Here is a 16477-nt window from a genome sequence, read left to right on the forward strand (position 1 = left end):
AGTTTGCCTTGCTAAAGCTCCAGGCGCCGGTAACTGTGATTTCCGAAACTGGAAGGGGCCCGAGCGAGGGGAATGACGGTAGTTTTGCCACTTGCTCTGCAAAAGGCGTAAGAAACCGGGGCTTGCACGCATCCCGGCTAGCATTTCCAGGGGCAGACTGGAACTGCCCTGCCTCCTCCTTCCCAGGGCAGTCCAGTCCACTCATCTCCGTCAAACGCTGCTCCAAGGGGAAGGGAGACCCTGAGGAATCACCGGGAGAGGGGAGTGCGTAGTAGGAAGGGGGGATCGGTGGGAATTGCCAGTTAGGCTGGGTCCACCCAGGGATTCCCGGCTAGTGGGGGGGGGCACCCAAGACAAAAGTCTTCATCTTCACACACAAGGGAGAGCAAGAAAAACAGACGGCGTCTCCACATCGTCCAAGCGCTCGATGTAGCCAAAGCCCCCCCCCCCCGCGCCCCACTTCCTTCTCACTCCAGAGGGCCTAAGTAACCCACCCCCCCCCCCCCCCCCGGGCTTCTTCCTTTCCCTTGAAAGCGAATCTGGGGTCCCGGTCACGTTCCAAGCGGAGCCGAGACATTCCCTTTGATCAGCAGTCTGATTCAAGCAAACCCATTTTCAGGCGGAGTGTTGGATTTCGTCTTTTCCCGGCTGCTTAGTGGATTGGTGAGGCGGGGTGGGGGTGGGGAGAGCGTGAGATGAATGCTAAGGCGCCGGGAAACAATAGAGACAAAGGGCCTCTTACGGAAGGCAGACCCCTCCTCTTCCCCCCAGCCTCCCCCCAGACAACAAACGAGTTTGGTGGTTGCATCTGAAGGAGCTGAATGGGGACGGGGCTCAGTTCCAGAAGAGGCCCAGTGTCATTTTTAAGGACTGTATTACAGAAGGTGCTACGGAATTATTAGGAAAAGTCTGTTTTGTGAGCGTGGGAATTCTTTTGGGGGGTGGGTGGGAGGAAGACATAGCAGGGCTGCGAGTGGAGGAGGGGAAAGATTTGCTTCCCCCACCTCTTTTAAAGAGCACCTCTTTGAGATAAACCAATCTGACTAACTCCCTGCTCTTTAATGACCATTGTTTTGGATAAAATACAATCATGAGGTTTAGAGAGTTATTAAAGTAGCTTTACTTTCCACCCCACCCCATCCTCCTTCAGTATGTGCACAGCTGCTTGATCTGTGTTGGTGATTGTAAAGAAACAGCCCTTAACGTGATGGACAGAACAGATTTCTTAAACTGGAATAAAAACTGTGATCTTGCCTAGGCGTCCTGTTGGTGGTGGTGGCGGCGGCAGTGGGGTGGGGGGACATAAATGGAAGCCCCCCCCACCAGCTCTCCACCAAGTGATCCAGCTCTCCAGGGACCATTTCCCATCTGATTTAGGATTAAAGGGAAACACCTCCAAAGGCCTTGCAGTTCATGCTTTGTTGTTTGTGAGGAAAGCCCCTCCATCAATTTATTCCAGGTTCCAAACACGTGAATGAGAGGGGGTGGAGGTGCCTTACTATGTCTGCAATGCGTAGGATTCCAGCAAGTGTCAGTAGCAACACATGGAAAACAGGGAGGGGGTGGATCCCCTCTGTGAGATCATTGAAATAGGAACCCCCTTTCTGGTCAGGTCAGTTTAAAAGGGTTCTGCTCTGTTATTACACGGAGAACATGTTTTTAAAATATCTCAAGCGTGGGGGGGGAGCTATTTCTTATGTCTGTCTATTTTTAGATCTCAGTCCACTATAGTAGTCTCCGAATGCTCCTATTTGATCTTCACAATAAAGCTGTTAGGAGACTCACTGTTGTTCCTGGTTTACAGATGGAGAATTGAGGCAGAAAAGGAGCAACTGAGAGACTGACACACTGAGAAATTAAACTCATGTCACTGAACAACACTATACTTAAGTTCCATAAAGTTTATTTATTATTGCTGTCTTATCTTACTTAGAAGGATCAGGGTAAGATTTTACCAAGTGACCTGAGAAACCTAGGAATTGAAAACTTTTTATTTCCTAAACTTCACTAGTAAAACTTAGAAATCCTTGAAGGGAGGGGGAATGGGAAAGGAATTCTCCTCCAAAATTCTGTCTCTGCCCATAAAGACAGAAAGGTATTAATTTCCAAACTGCTCCAATCTAATCAGGATTGCTTTCTTGCATCTATAATAAAATCAATACGGGTCAATTCTGTGTATGAATGCTGAGTCCAAAATATGTGGCTTTGTTTGCTAGGCTGAATATGGTTATTTGGGAGTAAGTCCTATTGAACTCAGTAGGATCTTTTCCCCCCATGAGCAAAACACAGAGAGGATCACATTGCACATAGTGTAAACACTCAAAAACATTTTACTCTTCTCCTTCAGCATTTCTAGTCTAAATGAGGACAGAGTGATTTCTTTGCCTAGAAATTATACATCTCTGTTTACACCATATGAAGCCAGATACAAATAGAGCATTTTTAAAAGGGCAAATAAAATGCAATTGGGTACAGTTGGATGTGCAGAGGAAGAGATCAGTTTAAGCTCCCAACTCTTGCTTGCAATCAGATTAATTCCTGATTTATGTCTCTGTTGCTATATAACAAGAGTGGAATTCTGGCTAAAGACCCACAGAGGCCAGACAACACTGAAACTGTCTGCAGTACTTCCAAATTATTGCTCAAACCTTCAGCTCTTGAAAGCTTTTCTCTGCAGCTTGCTTTGTTCAGCATTTGCCCTCCCTGGGTTAGGAAATTACCTTTGCTTTGACAATTTGCAAAAGCCTTTATGGCTCCCCTCTCTGTTCATGCTCACAACAGGTTTGCAAAGTAGGCCATTGCTGCTCCTTTCCCGCAACATATTTATTGACCCCATTTTTATACCCCGTCTTTTCAAAATTTGGCACTGCTTCCAATTCAATACTCAATTGATAAGAATACAAAGAAAACAAATGAAAAGCAGGAAATGCAAGTGAATCAGCTGTAAGAGCAATCCTGGCCCTGGATGCTCCCACAGTAGCCATGGACCTTCCAGAAAAGGCAGGTTTCATATCCCCTCTAACCAGCCACAAGATCAGCACTCTGAACCTAACTAGAGATGACATTCCCAGCTTTCTTCTAAAGGCCATCCTCCTTGTCATAGAATCATAGAGTTGAAAGGGATCTCCAGGGTCATCTAGTCCAACCCTGGTGGGTCATCTAGTCCAAGCATGGATGTCCTTCCTTCACATGGTGAGGGCAAGCAGAGGACAGACAAACCTGCAGAACATCAAGGGTCTCATACGGGGATTAGACCAGTGGTCTATCTAGTCCAGCATCCCATCTCACACAGTGACCAACCAGTTCCTCTGGAGGTTCAGTGATAGGGCACAGAGGCTGAGGCCTTCCCCCAGTGTTGCCTCCTGGCTTTGGGATTCGAATGCGGAGATTCCCTTTAGTCACCATGGCTAGTAGCCACTGATAGGCCTATCTGCAGGGGTCATTTCCTGTGGAGCGGAGCTCTGGCAGTACTCCTTACTGCCAGGGGGTGGGCACATGCAACAAGCCCCACCCCCTGCTCCCAGCAGCCCTCAGTCAGGCTACGAGGAACAAGAAGCAGCCAGGTAAGTTGCAGAGCCCCCCCCCCGGCCCGCCTTCAGGTACAAGCTCTCCCTCCTCTCTGAGGGCAGATCTGCGCGTCCCCCCCCCCCATAGCTAGCAATCCAAAACAGTCCAGTGGCACCTTTAAGACCAAGTTTTATTCAGGTACAAGCTCTCCCTCCTCTGCAAGGACAGATCTGCACGTTCCCCCCCACCCAATAGCTAGCAATCCAAAACAGTCCAGTGGAGCCTGAGCTTCTGGTGATGTCAGGGGGTGTGGCATATGCAAATAAGTTATGCTAATAAGTTATGTTAATGAGCTCCTGCGCCTCTTTTTCTACAAAATGACCCCTCTGCCATAATTTATCTGGTCCTCTTTTAAAACTATCTGTGCCTGCAGGCATGGCTACATCCTCATGAAATCTACATTTAAATCACCCATTGAGTAAAAAAGTGCTTCCTTTTGTCTGACTTGAATCTACTGCCCATCAACTCCATTAGGTGTTCTTCTTGGGATATTTGGTTAATACAGCAGAGTTTGCCCAGTCACAGGAGCATAATATAGAGTGCAGAAAATAAATCTCCCAAGAAGTATATTACAAAATAAAACTTACATTTATTCAAGTAGATTCAGTTCACAGTCAGGTTGCAGTCAAAAGGAAAGAGAGAAGCCTAAGCTAAAGAGTACTTTCACAATCACAAGTAGGAGGGAATTGTTTCTACAGGAGAGACCTGTAGAAGAAGAAGAAGAGAAGAAGAGATTGGATTTATGCCTCGCCCTTCACTACCCAAAGGTGTCTCAGAGCGGCTTACCAACTCCTTTCCCTTCCCCTCCCCACAACAGACACCCTGTGAGGTGGGCGGGGCTGAGAGAACTCTTGAAAGAAACTGCTCTTTTTCAAGAACAGCTGTGCCAGAGCTTGTGACTGACCCAAGGTCACATCAGCAGGTGCAAGTGGAGGAGTGGGGAATCAAACCCGGTTCTCCCAGATTAGGGTCCGCACACTTAACCACTACACCAAACCCTGTGACTCCATGCAGAACCATGCAGAGAATGGAGAGAACAAAGGGCCAAAGAGAGAGGGGAGAGGGCAGCTCCCAGGTTAAAACAAAGCAAGAGACACCCCCATTCAAGGAGACAGCACTTAGACACACGTAGAATGATGTCATGCCCCCCAATGTCCAGCCATGTGAAGTTGCTCCCTCCAACAGTTCTCAAGTTCAATTATTTTGGGAGATGGAGAAGACATTCTCTCTGTCCAATCTGTCTCTCAGTTGGGATCCTGAAGGAAGGACCAAGTCACAGTGCTGCTGGCAGCTCATGCAGATGTGCCACCGCTGCAACTGCAGGGGAGGCTGCCACTGCTGTGGCCATATGCTGAAATAGTCGGGTAAATTACTCTTGAAAGGCAGAGAAAGTGACTTGCTCAACCAGTTTGTGGCTATTTTGGGACTTGACCCTTGTCTTCTCAGGTTCAACTCCTGCCTTTCATCTACTGGACCACATAGAATGATTCATTCTATCTGCCATGATCTATTTGGGTGGCCAGACCTCATTGTGAAGGGTGGAGAAGAAGTGAAAAAGATGAACTGGAACTGTCCCAGTCATTTGTTTTGAAACTTGGGTGGGGGAAGGAGGGTGGCCGGCATTGCAGTGTCTCTGCAAGTTCCCTGTGCTGCTCACACAGCCCAAACAAACAAGCAGGAAACTCCCTGCTGGAACAACAAGGACTCACTGGACTATAGCTAAGATATACATGTTTAGCTTCAGGACATCTCCAAACTATGACTTTATGCTTTATTTAGCCTCCCATACGAATAAGATTTATGCTGGTTATGAGCACTTATTTGATTTCTCTGCTGCAGCGGTTCACAGCATGCACACAGAGCACAAGTATGTGTGGTGGTGGCACATAAGAGGGGAGTGGCCAAGGCTCAGGGGTCCAGCCCATTCATGGGACATGAGGTTCACCCACTGGCTTGTTCTGGTGCAGAGCTGAGCCGGTGCAGAGCTGAGCCTTCTGCAAATGTGAGCCTTAACTCTTTAAAACTTCAGAGCATCCGCTTGGCATGCAGAAGGTCTCAGGTTCAATCCCCGGTGTCTTCTTCAGCTAAAAGGCTCAGGTTAGTAGGCAATGTGAAAGACCTCAGCCTGAGACCCTGGAGAGCCACTGCCAGTCTAAGTAGACAATAGTGATGGACCAAGGGTCTGATTCAGTAGGAGGCAGCTTCATGGTGATGATCGCTCTGAAGGCATGTGAGCAGGTTTGGCAGTGTGTGCATGCGTGAAATATTCTGTGACCATGCAGCAGCCTGTCCCTCCTTCCTGGACTCCACTAGTTTTCTCCTTATGCCTTTATACTCTCCCCTCCACTTACCTTACCTCTTTGTTTGGCATCTAACCATTCCTTGAAGGGGAAAAAAGAGAACAATTTCCAACCACTTTCCCGACATTCTTGTGTTTCGGGATGACGCATGCAACCTGAGGGACCTTCTAAAAATAAGCAACTTTGCATAAATTATATTTAATGTCTATGGTACAGCAGATAAAGATTAGGTTTTGAGAGAGAGGAGTTCGTGTTCCAGCTCTGAAGAAGGGAGCAATGACTCACAAAAGCTCATACCCTGCCACAAATTTTGTTAAAGTGCTCCTGGACTCTTGCGCTTTTCTCCTGCCACAGCTCTATTATGGACACTGTCCAATCCAACAGTGCAATCCTAAGAACACTTTACTAGGAATAAGCCCCACTAAACTGAGTAGGATTCTGAGTAGACTTGCTTAGGACTGAACTGTAACTTTATGACTTGGAAGACTGTTTTGCATGGCCTTATCCCAGCGTGCATACTCACAAGGGTCTGAACACGTCAGTAATTAGTATTAACTTCATTTATATCCTGCTTTTCTTACTGATATGAAAAGTGTATTAAAATTGATAAACAATTCAATCCAACAGCAAAGATCTCTAATAAACAAAATAATGCAGCAGTGCCAGGATTGGAAAATGATGCAAGCAAAGGGGGGGGGGGGCTGTCTAAGACAACAAAACTGTCCAAAACTGTCCACATACCATACTGAAGAGAGGATGACAGAGGCAGGAGACCATGTATGGCAGCAGAAGGGGGGGTGATACATAACACAAGCACTGCAATGTATTGTAATACTATAGCTTAGGGGTGGAACCTCCTGAGTGGATTATTTGCACTATAGTTCTGATCCCTTTATAAGAATGGCATCCTGAATATTTCTGTTTTGCACATTGTGTGAAAGGATTAGAAATATGGGGGCCTTCCTGATAGCATCAGGCAGGTAGTTCCATAATGTGGAAGCCACCACGAATACATGAACACACATGTATGAAGCTGCCTTATACTGGATCAAACCCTTGGGCTACCCAAACCAATATTAAGAACATAAGAGAAGCCATATTGGATCAGACCAATGGCCCATCCAGTCCAACACTCTGTGCCACACAGTGGCCAAAACCCAGGTGTAATCAGGAGGTCCACCAGTGGGGCCAGAGCTCCAGAATCCCTCCCACTGTAGCCCCCCAAGCACCAAGGTTACAGAGCATCACTGCCCCAGACTGAGAGTTCCATATTGTCTACTCTGATGGCAGCGACTCTCTGGGGTCTCTTTCACATCACCTATTACCTGATCCTTTTACCTGGGGAAGCTTGAGATTGAACCTGGGACCTTCTGCATGCCAAGCAGTGTAGTGGTTTGGCGTAGTGTAGCTCCGAGAGCCAGTTTGGTTTAGTGGTTTGGGGCGTGGACTCTAAACTGGGAGAACCAGGTTTGATTCAGTTGCTGGTGTGACCTTGGGTCACTTACAAGTTATTTCAGAGCTGTTCTCTCAGGAACAGTTCTCGAAAGAGCTCTCTCAGCCCCACCTACCTCACAGGGTGTCTGTTGTGGGGAGGGGAAAGGAAAGGGGCTTGTAAGCTGCTCTGAGACTCCTTTGGTTAGTGAAGGGCAGGGTATAAATCCCCCCCCTCTCTCTCTGAGCTGTGCTGCCTAAAGCTGAGTCAGACCATTTGTCTACTAAGTTCAAATTTGTCTGCTCTGACTGGCAGTGGCTGTCCAAGTTCTCAGGGAGAAGTGCTTCACTGTCACCTGTTACCTGATCCCTTTAACTGGAGATGTTGAGGATTGAACTTGTGACCTTCTATATGCAAAGCTGATGCTTTGCATATAGATGCTAGTGGGGAGCCTTTCTTCAGTTCCTTTTCATCAGTGTGGGAGGCAGACAGTTCAGATCAATGGGGCCCAAACCCTCTTCTGGGCTCTCCTTTTTCCTGAAGCCTTTGGCACAATGCCTTCATCCTGGGGATGAAAAAGAATTTCTCCTTCTCATTGTGCTGCTCATATCCCGATGGTACAGTCGGGTTCTTTTATGTCGAGGGACAAAATTGCATTGCTGAACATGATTGATTTACAGATGACGTTTGACAGGGGGGGGACAAATCAGCAATATTAAAGCCTGAAGTTCAGGGTTTGGGGATTTTTTAATAACATGCTGCTCTGTTGACTGCTCACTTTGTGGTTATCCTGAAAACTAGACAATATTTTACTGAATAGTGGCAAATTAGGAGGTAAGAGCTCCAGGCTACAAGAACTGAACAATATGAAAATATTTGATTTAAAAGAAAGCACTTTGCAGTTAAAAAAATTCTTTTTTGTCACCCACAAACTTTACTGACACTAGTTTGTATTCTATGAGATTCATGAGTGGAGTTGAAATGTAGTCCTCTGAGCCCCACTTTTTGTTCCCGGGGTGGTGGGTGGTCAGTGGGCCTTAAAAACAGCCAAGGCTGCAAATTGGGGGGTGGTCCATAGTGAGGGGGGGGGATCAGTAGGATACAAACTGCAATTTACTCATTGCTATCTACTGGGTAAATGCTAACCACTAAAGATGACAGGTGTAAAAAGGGGGAAATGTAGCTCAGCATGTAAAATTCAGTTAATTCTCACTGAATAAAACTTAGGCTGGAAGAATTTGGTCTTTGACATTGGTAAACCCTAAAAGAGCCCAACATTTACAGGTTCAGAGAACCCTATTTAACATCTTCTAATGAAACCAAGCCTAACTGGGAACAATTGAATGCAAGGCATATCTTCTTCCTATTGGTCCCTGTCTGCTCCCCCCCCCCCCATTGCCTCATCTGTGTTGGATGTTAGGGTTAAAACAAATGAGGTGCTGGGAGACCTGTGATCAGACCCTGCAGGCATTTTTAAAGAATACTAGAAGCACTTGTGTGGAGGTCCAGTTGGGATCAAGAAGGGGAGGAAGGGCTCCTTCACGCTCCTCATGTGGTTCTGCTGATTGAAACTGACCTCCTCAGTTGAAATCGCCCCAAGCTGCCAACAGCCTCCGAAGAAGCAAAGGCAGGCAAAAGACTGATGTGTGTCTTCCCCCCTTCATAAGCTAAAAGCAGTGTGGGGAGGATTGTTTTGAAAGGGTGGAATGGTTAAACCCTCCCATCTTCCTATGGATGCTGTGGTACACAGAATATTTTCACTTACGAGCTGCTGGGAATTCTGCCATCTCCACCTTGTCTATTTGGATGCATCGTTTGCAAGCTCCTTCCAAAAGGGAACCTATAAAAAAGATACTTTGTAAACTACTGCACATATTGATGATGTTCGATCCCAGTGGGAAGTTTCCTTGTGTTAGACTTACTGCGATGAGTAGCAGCTGTGTGCATGAACTCATGAAACTGCCGTAGACAGAGTCAGACCCTTGGTCTATCAAGCTTAGCATTGTCCACTCTGACTGGCAGAGGCTTTCCAGGGTCTCTGGTAGATGCCTTTCACATCATCTTCCCCCCCCCCCTTTTCAGCTAAACATTATTGAGATATACTGAACACAATTACAAAACATCAAGTAAGAGCTGTAAAAGTACATAAGCATAGCTTAAATTTACAGTATTAATATTGTATAAATGATATTTAATACATTACGAAAGGAATAACTTCAGCATAAACAAAGCATAAAACCGTTGACTGAATCTGGTCAGTATGTACAACAGGGTGGATGACCTAACAACTTGTGACTTTAAGTGCCAAAACCCAGAATTCATTGGGGACTAGAATGGAAGAAACAAATTATAATAAGGAAGAACAATCTGCAAATTCTGACCATATCTTATCTGGAATAAGAGACCATTTTTCAGATATCCCAGTTTGCTACAATGTGCTTTCTGAGTTCATAATACGATTAGAGACTTTATCAAGGATACAATATTCTCTGAGTTTGTTGTGCTAGTGCTGTATGTTAGGGACACTTTTGTATTTCCAGCATATAGCTATAAGACATTTAGCAGCTGTTAACATTATCATGAGCAATTCTTTATGTGGTTTAGGGATTCTTGGAATATCCCATAAATCACGGAGAATAGCTTCTGGAGTTTTTGGAGCTTTCACATCATCTAATACCGGAATCGTTTTAGCTGGTGATGCTGGAGGTTGAGACTGGTACCTTCTGCAGCAATGCAGATGCCCTACCACTCAGCCATGGCCCCAAGCGAAGAGCGTGCAAGAGTCAGAAGCAAGGAGATCTTCCCAGGGCTTTTTTTGTAGAAAAAGCCCAGCAGGAACTCATTAGCATAATAGGCCACACCCAACAGCAGAAACTCATTAGCATATTAGGTCACACCCCTGACAGCACAGCTCATTAGCACATTAGGCCGCACCTCCATGTTACCAGAAGTGTGGTTATCCAGCCACACCCACCTTTTGCTTGTTATTCTGTTTACCTTGTTTGTTGTCAAAACCCAGCTTTTTTGTAGCAGGAACTCCTTTGCATGTTAGGCCACACACCCCTATTGTAACCAATCCTAATAAGTTTCTGCTGTTGGGTGTGGCCAACTTGGGAGCCAGCCGGAACTCCGTTCCTGTGCGTTCCTGCCCAAAAATAGCCCTGGATCTTCCCACCTCCTTCATCCACAGCACTGTGTGCTACTGGCCCAATGGTTTTTCTCACAGCATTGCTTGTCCTTCCGTAGCTCACAGTCACAGAGTGTGCTGGTTCAAGCCCTGTTGAAATCCTTGCACACCAAATTGGTCAAATCAGCTTAATCCGGGGAAGCGGAAGAAGGCTGGATTTGAAACAAAATGTGAAGAGAGATTAGGTGGCATTATGGAGGGTGGGGAGGGAGAAGTGGCAGAACAGCTAGCTCTGGCAGCTGGGAGGACGGGTTGGGGGAATCAAGCTAAGAGCTTCATCCTTAAGAAAAAAGGAAGAGGCGCTGCCGGAGGGGGAGGCACAAGCCAGGAACTGATGCCTGCAAAAGCAGATGCATAATTCCGAGTTCAAATCTGGGGACAAAAAGAATAACTGGATTTCAGTAGCAAAATATCATGAGCAATGAGCAACATTTGCAATTGCAAATGATGCACCAGGATGTGACAAACAGGATCCGAGCTCTATTTTCATGTTCACTTGAGGAAATCCAGGCATTTAAGTGCACCATTGCCACGATAATGGAGGGCACTGCAAGAGTGTTTTTGTCATTTTGACTCAGATGTGCCTGTCAGAAAAGCAAGAATTGAGCTGTCGTCTCTGAGCTGGAAAGTTTCCCTGAAATCCCACATGTGCTGAAGTTAACTGGGTTGTTGTTACCATGGAAAGATTCACACAGCCACACCCATCACGTGTTTCTGTGAATTTGATCTACTGTTCATGATCAATGGCGGTGTAAATTGAGCCCAGTGGAAAGCCAAAAGGAAACTGAATTCTGCCCAGTGATTGCCCCTTGTGCCGGGTGGGAGGGTCTGCACATGCTTGGGATTCTGAAAGTCCCAGATCCAGTCCCTGGCATCCCCGGTATTAAGGCTCTCAGATAACAGGTGCTGGGAAAGGCCCTTTTTTTGTCCCCAGAGAACAGCTGCCAGTCAGAGTAAGCCTGGCCAAGTGATAGAGGAGGGAAGACCCTTGTGACTCTTCTCTGGAGAAATCTCCTCTTATGTGTCGGGGCCGGATGGAGCCAAAGGCATTGCGTCGCCCACCCGCCCACCACAATTATTTTGTGCAATCCTTTGAAGAATGTCAGAACAGTCTCCCAGCATCCTCTGTAAAATTCGCAAGGGATCTTTAAAGGGAGTTCCGATAACTCGGTGGTACAGCAGATGTTTTGCTTATGCCAGATTCAATCCCTTCCATCTCCAGGTAAAAGGGACCCAGGATTGCAAGTGCCATCCTGGCAGAGTTATACTCGTTTGCACTCACAATGGGCTTAGAAGGATGTAACTCTATGTAGGATGGCACTGCAGGTCTCCTTAGTATTGGACTTAGTGGGAACGAGTGGTCCGACTCAAGAAAGGGGAGATTCATGTGCTCTTGGACATCACCTCTCAACTTGGGTACCCCCTAAAATGTTGCAACCCTGAGCAATGCTTCCTCTAAGCTGTGGGGTCTTGTGAGCGAAAATTCTGCTTTGTGAGCTACTGGCATTAAAGTTGGGAGCGAGTGATTTGACTACTGCATAAAGTTATTTTTCTCTGGAACCATCCTTCCTGAGCTAAGACAAATGTGTGTGAGCCACACGCTAAAAAACTGTGAGCTAGCTCACACTAACTCAGCTTAGAGGGAACACTGACCTCGAGGACTTGGTGGGCGAAGCTGCTTGGCCATTCCATGCGGCGTCTCTGAAGAGCGAACAGCCCATTTGGGCTTGCAACCCACAAAACTGCCCCTCCTCATGCACGACACAGAATGTTCGCTATCTCCGGCATCCCCGCGCCGGCCTTGACCGTGGAGCTCTGCTCTTCTGCTTGCTCAAAATTATCCTTGGCTTTGTTTGCAGGGCCATGCTTATCTCCAAAACCATTTCCTGATCTCATTCTTTGATGACACAGGAAATCTTCCACTAGATGATGAACTAGAAATGTGTCAGCGTCCAGTGTCTGAGGCACAGAGGCAGACAAGCCGGGTCTAGCAGTCCAAGGGTCTTGGTGTCTATTAGAGTTGTTAAAATACGTTGTCCTGTAGACCTTCAGATTGCTTAACTCACTGTGCCCTCATTGGCCAAGAAACACCAATCAAAGGTGACTTAGGCCCGGCAGGAGTCAAATTGCATCCTTTGGCTGATTCATAATTACTCTTTCTTTGTTGCTTCACAGGCCCACCTCACTGCACATTTAAACTGGTTTCAAAAGAGTTCCATTGACACTGGTTTCCCCCAAAGGCAAAGCTGTTTTTCAAAATTGCTAAGAATTTATTACAGAGAACATATAAACCCAGAAAGTGCTTGGCAAGGGCAAATAGAAATGGTGGCACTGCTGCTGCTGCTGCTTGGAAACAATCCCCAAAGCCTTCCCCAGGTTGCTAAAACAATGGAATCACAGTGCTCAGAAATCTACTGGCACATTTCTCTTTGGTGGCAAGATCTGTTTCTCTCTGGTGGTTGGACAGTGTCCCTGTCACTTCCGTCATCTAGTGATTCACTCTCTCCCCTTCCCACTGCACTGGTCAGACTATTAAAAAATAAATCGGTGCCAGAATACCAAAGATCAACATTCTCTGATTATTTCCAATTTAGGTATAATAAAAGATGAACATTAGGGAGTTGTGGGTTTTTTTCTTTTCTTGTTTGTGGGGCTTCTTTAAGGCACTTTCCTAGAAAAGAAGACTCACGGCAAAGAAGCTTCAGGGAATGGGAATGACTAAGATCATTCAGGACTGGATCCTTTAAGGCAGCCAGATTCAGAATGAATAAGAAACTAGTTGGCTGGCAGAGAGTGCATATGGGAGTCGTGGGGGGGGGGGAGAGGGACGGGGGGGAGGAGAGAGAGAGAGAGAGAGAGGTATAAGGGGAGATTAAGACTTCAAGTCCTACCTCTGCCACTGGGTATTTCTTATTCCCCATTTATACTGTGAGGTATAACTCATGGTTATAGTTTCTACAGAGCAGGTGAGGCGTGTCCTGGGGCTCCTGAGTGCTGTCTTCTTCAAGTACCAAACACCCTTCAGCACCTGCCTTCCAGAACCCATCGTGGAACACTGGCTTGCCAAATGCATGCCCTGTCCCTCCCCCCAGACACATTACCTTCACCTGCCTTTCTTGGAATGTTAAGTGCTTCCCTGCATCACTTTCCTGGGAATGCCTCCTGGCACCCAGGGTGCAAAGAAGAATTTTAATTACTTAAAAAGAAAGACCTTATATCCTCTCTTCCTAAAAAACTTGGCAGAAAGGGTCCTTGACAAGTTCATCCCAGTGGCTTGGGGGAAAAAAATAAATGCAGAAATGTTCTTCCTTTAATTGAGAACAAAATGAGGTCCATTTCTCCTAACTGCCTGAAGTTTGGCAGGCAGGATCCCATGGGTAAGGTATACACAGTCCCTGAAATTTTCACCCTAATTGGATGGAAAACAAACAAGTTACCTCTGGAAATACATTTCCCGTTGAAACCTATGGAAATGAAATGACAGACAGGAAACAAGCCTGTGCAACTGCAAAGCAGAGATAGCAAATACATTTTTCCTGGGTTTTGCCTAGTTTTAAAAACTTTTAACAAGGGCTTCTTGATGGGATAACAGTGCTTCTCCATGCAGAAATGAACTAGGCAACATTATTCTTGGCATGACAAAAATGCAGTGCAGGGAAAAGCTTCACCTAGTGAATTTCTGCTTGTTGGGCCGCTGGTAAGGACACAGGACCTGGATGGACCAGGCTAGCCTGATCTTCTCAGATCTTCGAAGTTAAGCAGGGTTGGCCCTGACCAGTATTTGGATGGGAGACCACCAAGGAAGCCCAGGGCTGCAATGCAGAGGCAGGCCATAGCGAACCACCTCTGATCGTCTCTTGCCTTGAAAACCCCCACGGAGTCGCCATAAGTTGACTGTGACTTGAGGGCACTTCCCACCACCAATGATGCAGGAGCAGAGCCAGCAGAAATGCTGCTAAGTTGGTAACCCTGGGCATGGTTGCCAGGTCCCCCCTGGCCATTGGTGGGGAGGGGGGAGCCGGGGGAGGGCTGCCAGCACCCGGTTGGGAAACTCCTGGTGATTTGGGGGTGGCTCCTGGGGAGGACAGGGACATTTCTGGGGTACAAGGCCATACAGTCCACCCTCCAAAGCACCCATTTTCTGCAGGGGAACTGATCTTTGTACTCTGGAGATGAGCTCTAATTCCAGGGGCTGACCAGGCACTGGAAAAAAGAATGGGCATAGAGGCAAGTCCCCCCCCCCCATGCTGTCAGGTGCCTTTTTATTGCCTTGGGGACATCCCACACACCTTTCTAGTACTCATGTTTGTGTGAATAAGACACCCCGGTGTGCAGGAAATGAACCTTCCATGCTCTGCTGGTTTCTCCTTCCCTCCTTGGCGTCTAACAGTCACGTTCTGTTGCCCCCGATACTCTACAGCCTTGCACTGATGGCTCCTCCCTTCCTGTCACTTCACTGATTTCAAAAACATTCTGAACTCTGTGATAACTCAAGGGTCAGGAACAGATCAAGAAAGCAGGTGCTCGAGTGAGCGAGACGATGCCTGAGAGAGGGCTGCACGCATGCCGAGATTCTGCCAAAAAGAGAGAGTATGGAATTAGGCATGGCGTGCGGCTTCCTGGGAACCTCTGCTTTCCATTAAAACCTCCCAGGTTTCTATCCCTTATGGCTGCCAAGGAATTAGTGAAAGTATGCGGGTGTTGCCGGAGGAAATCGCAGAGGTGGCTAGGCAAGGGTGCTGAACCAGAGAAAAGTGGCTGGGGGGTGGGACTTCAGCTCTTGACCCCTGTGCATGGGGAGCAGAAGCAAAGTAGGAAACACTGCTGCATAAATCAAGCAAACACAAGAAATCACAGAGATAGACTCACAGTGAGTCAGTTTGGTGTAGTGGTTAAGTGCGCGGACTCTAATCTGGGAGAACCAGGTTTGATTCCCCACTCCTCTGCTTGCACCTGCTGATGTGACCTTGGGTCAGTCACAAGTTCTGGCACAGCTGTCCTTGAAAAAGAGCAGTTTGTGTCAGAGCTCTCTCAGCCCCACCTACCTCACAGGGTGTCTGTTGTGGGGAGTGGAAGGGAAAGGAGTTTGTAAGCTGCTCTGAGACTCCAAGTGAAGGGCGGGGTATAAATCCAATCTCCTCCTCCTCCTCCTCCTCTTCTTCTTCTTCTTCTTCTTCTTCTTCTTCTTCTTCTTCTTCTTCTTCTTCTTCTTCTTCTTCTTCTTCTTCTTCTTCTTCTTCTTCTTCTTCTTCTTCTTCTTCTTCTTCTTCTTCTTCTTCTTCTTCTTCTTCTTCTTCTTCTTTGCAATCCTGTGCAGAGTTACTCCAGTCTAAGCCTATTGAAATCCATGGGTGCCGAGTGGAGTAACTCTGCATAGGGGTGCACTTGTCAGGAAATCATGCAAATACAAGAAATCATAGAAATAAATTCCATTCAGTCCTCTGCACAGTTACTCTGGTCTAAGCCTATTGAAATTCAGGGGCTTAGACTGGAACAACTCTGCATAGGATTGCCCTGTCAGTCTTCCTGATTTACACAGGGGATAGAATTCACTGTTTTTTGATACAGTGTCTGGATTTTTTGGTCAACTAATTATTCCTCTTCTTCTTTTTGCTCATGGTCCTGAAAATATGCAACAATGCATCACCTCATTGTCCAAGTCCACAATTTGGATTTCTTTGGTACAAATCTAAAATTTCTCTTTTGTTAGTTTGGCAAATACTGCCGGAGGCTTCTCTGCAGCATTCTTACCTGATCAATTACTGTTGTCAAACTTGTATGTGTGCCTTTCTTTGTCATTATCTGTTCTCTGCACAAGACTCCCCATTTCTTGGGTTTGATCTGAGAGGGAAGAGGAGGTCCTGCTGGACCCCCTGGCCTTTGCCACAGATACCAAGATGCTGCCATAGATGTCTGGATGTGTGCTGATTACTCTGGAAAGCTTGATGGGGAGAAGGTGCAAGAGAAAAGGAATGACTGCAATGAAAGAAA

At 46.7% G+C, this 16477-nt stretch overlaps 1 protein-coding gene across 1 annotated transcript in view; it reads left to right on the forward strand.

Moving 5' to 3' along the window:
- The window catches only part of KCNK3 (potassium channel, two pore domain subfamily K, member 3), a 114033-nt gene that overhangs the window by 437 nt on the left and 97119 nt on the right, over window positions 1-16477 (forward strand). The window lies entirely within an intron of this gene.

The sequence above is a fragment of the Gekko japonicus genome, unplaced genomic scaffold (genome assembly GCF_001447785.1).
Source record: "Gekko japonicus isolate JY-2015 unplaced genomic scaffold, Gekko_japonicus_V1.1 scaffold977, whole genome shotgun sequence".
NCBI classification, from domain to species: domain Eukaryota; kingdom Metazoa; phylum Chordata; class Lepidosauria; order Squamata; family Gekkonidae; genus Gekko; species Gekko japonicus.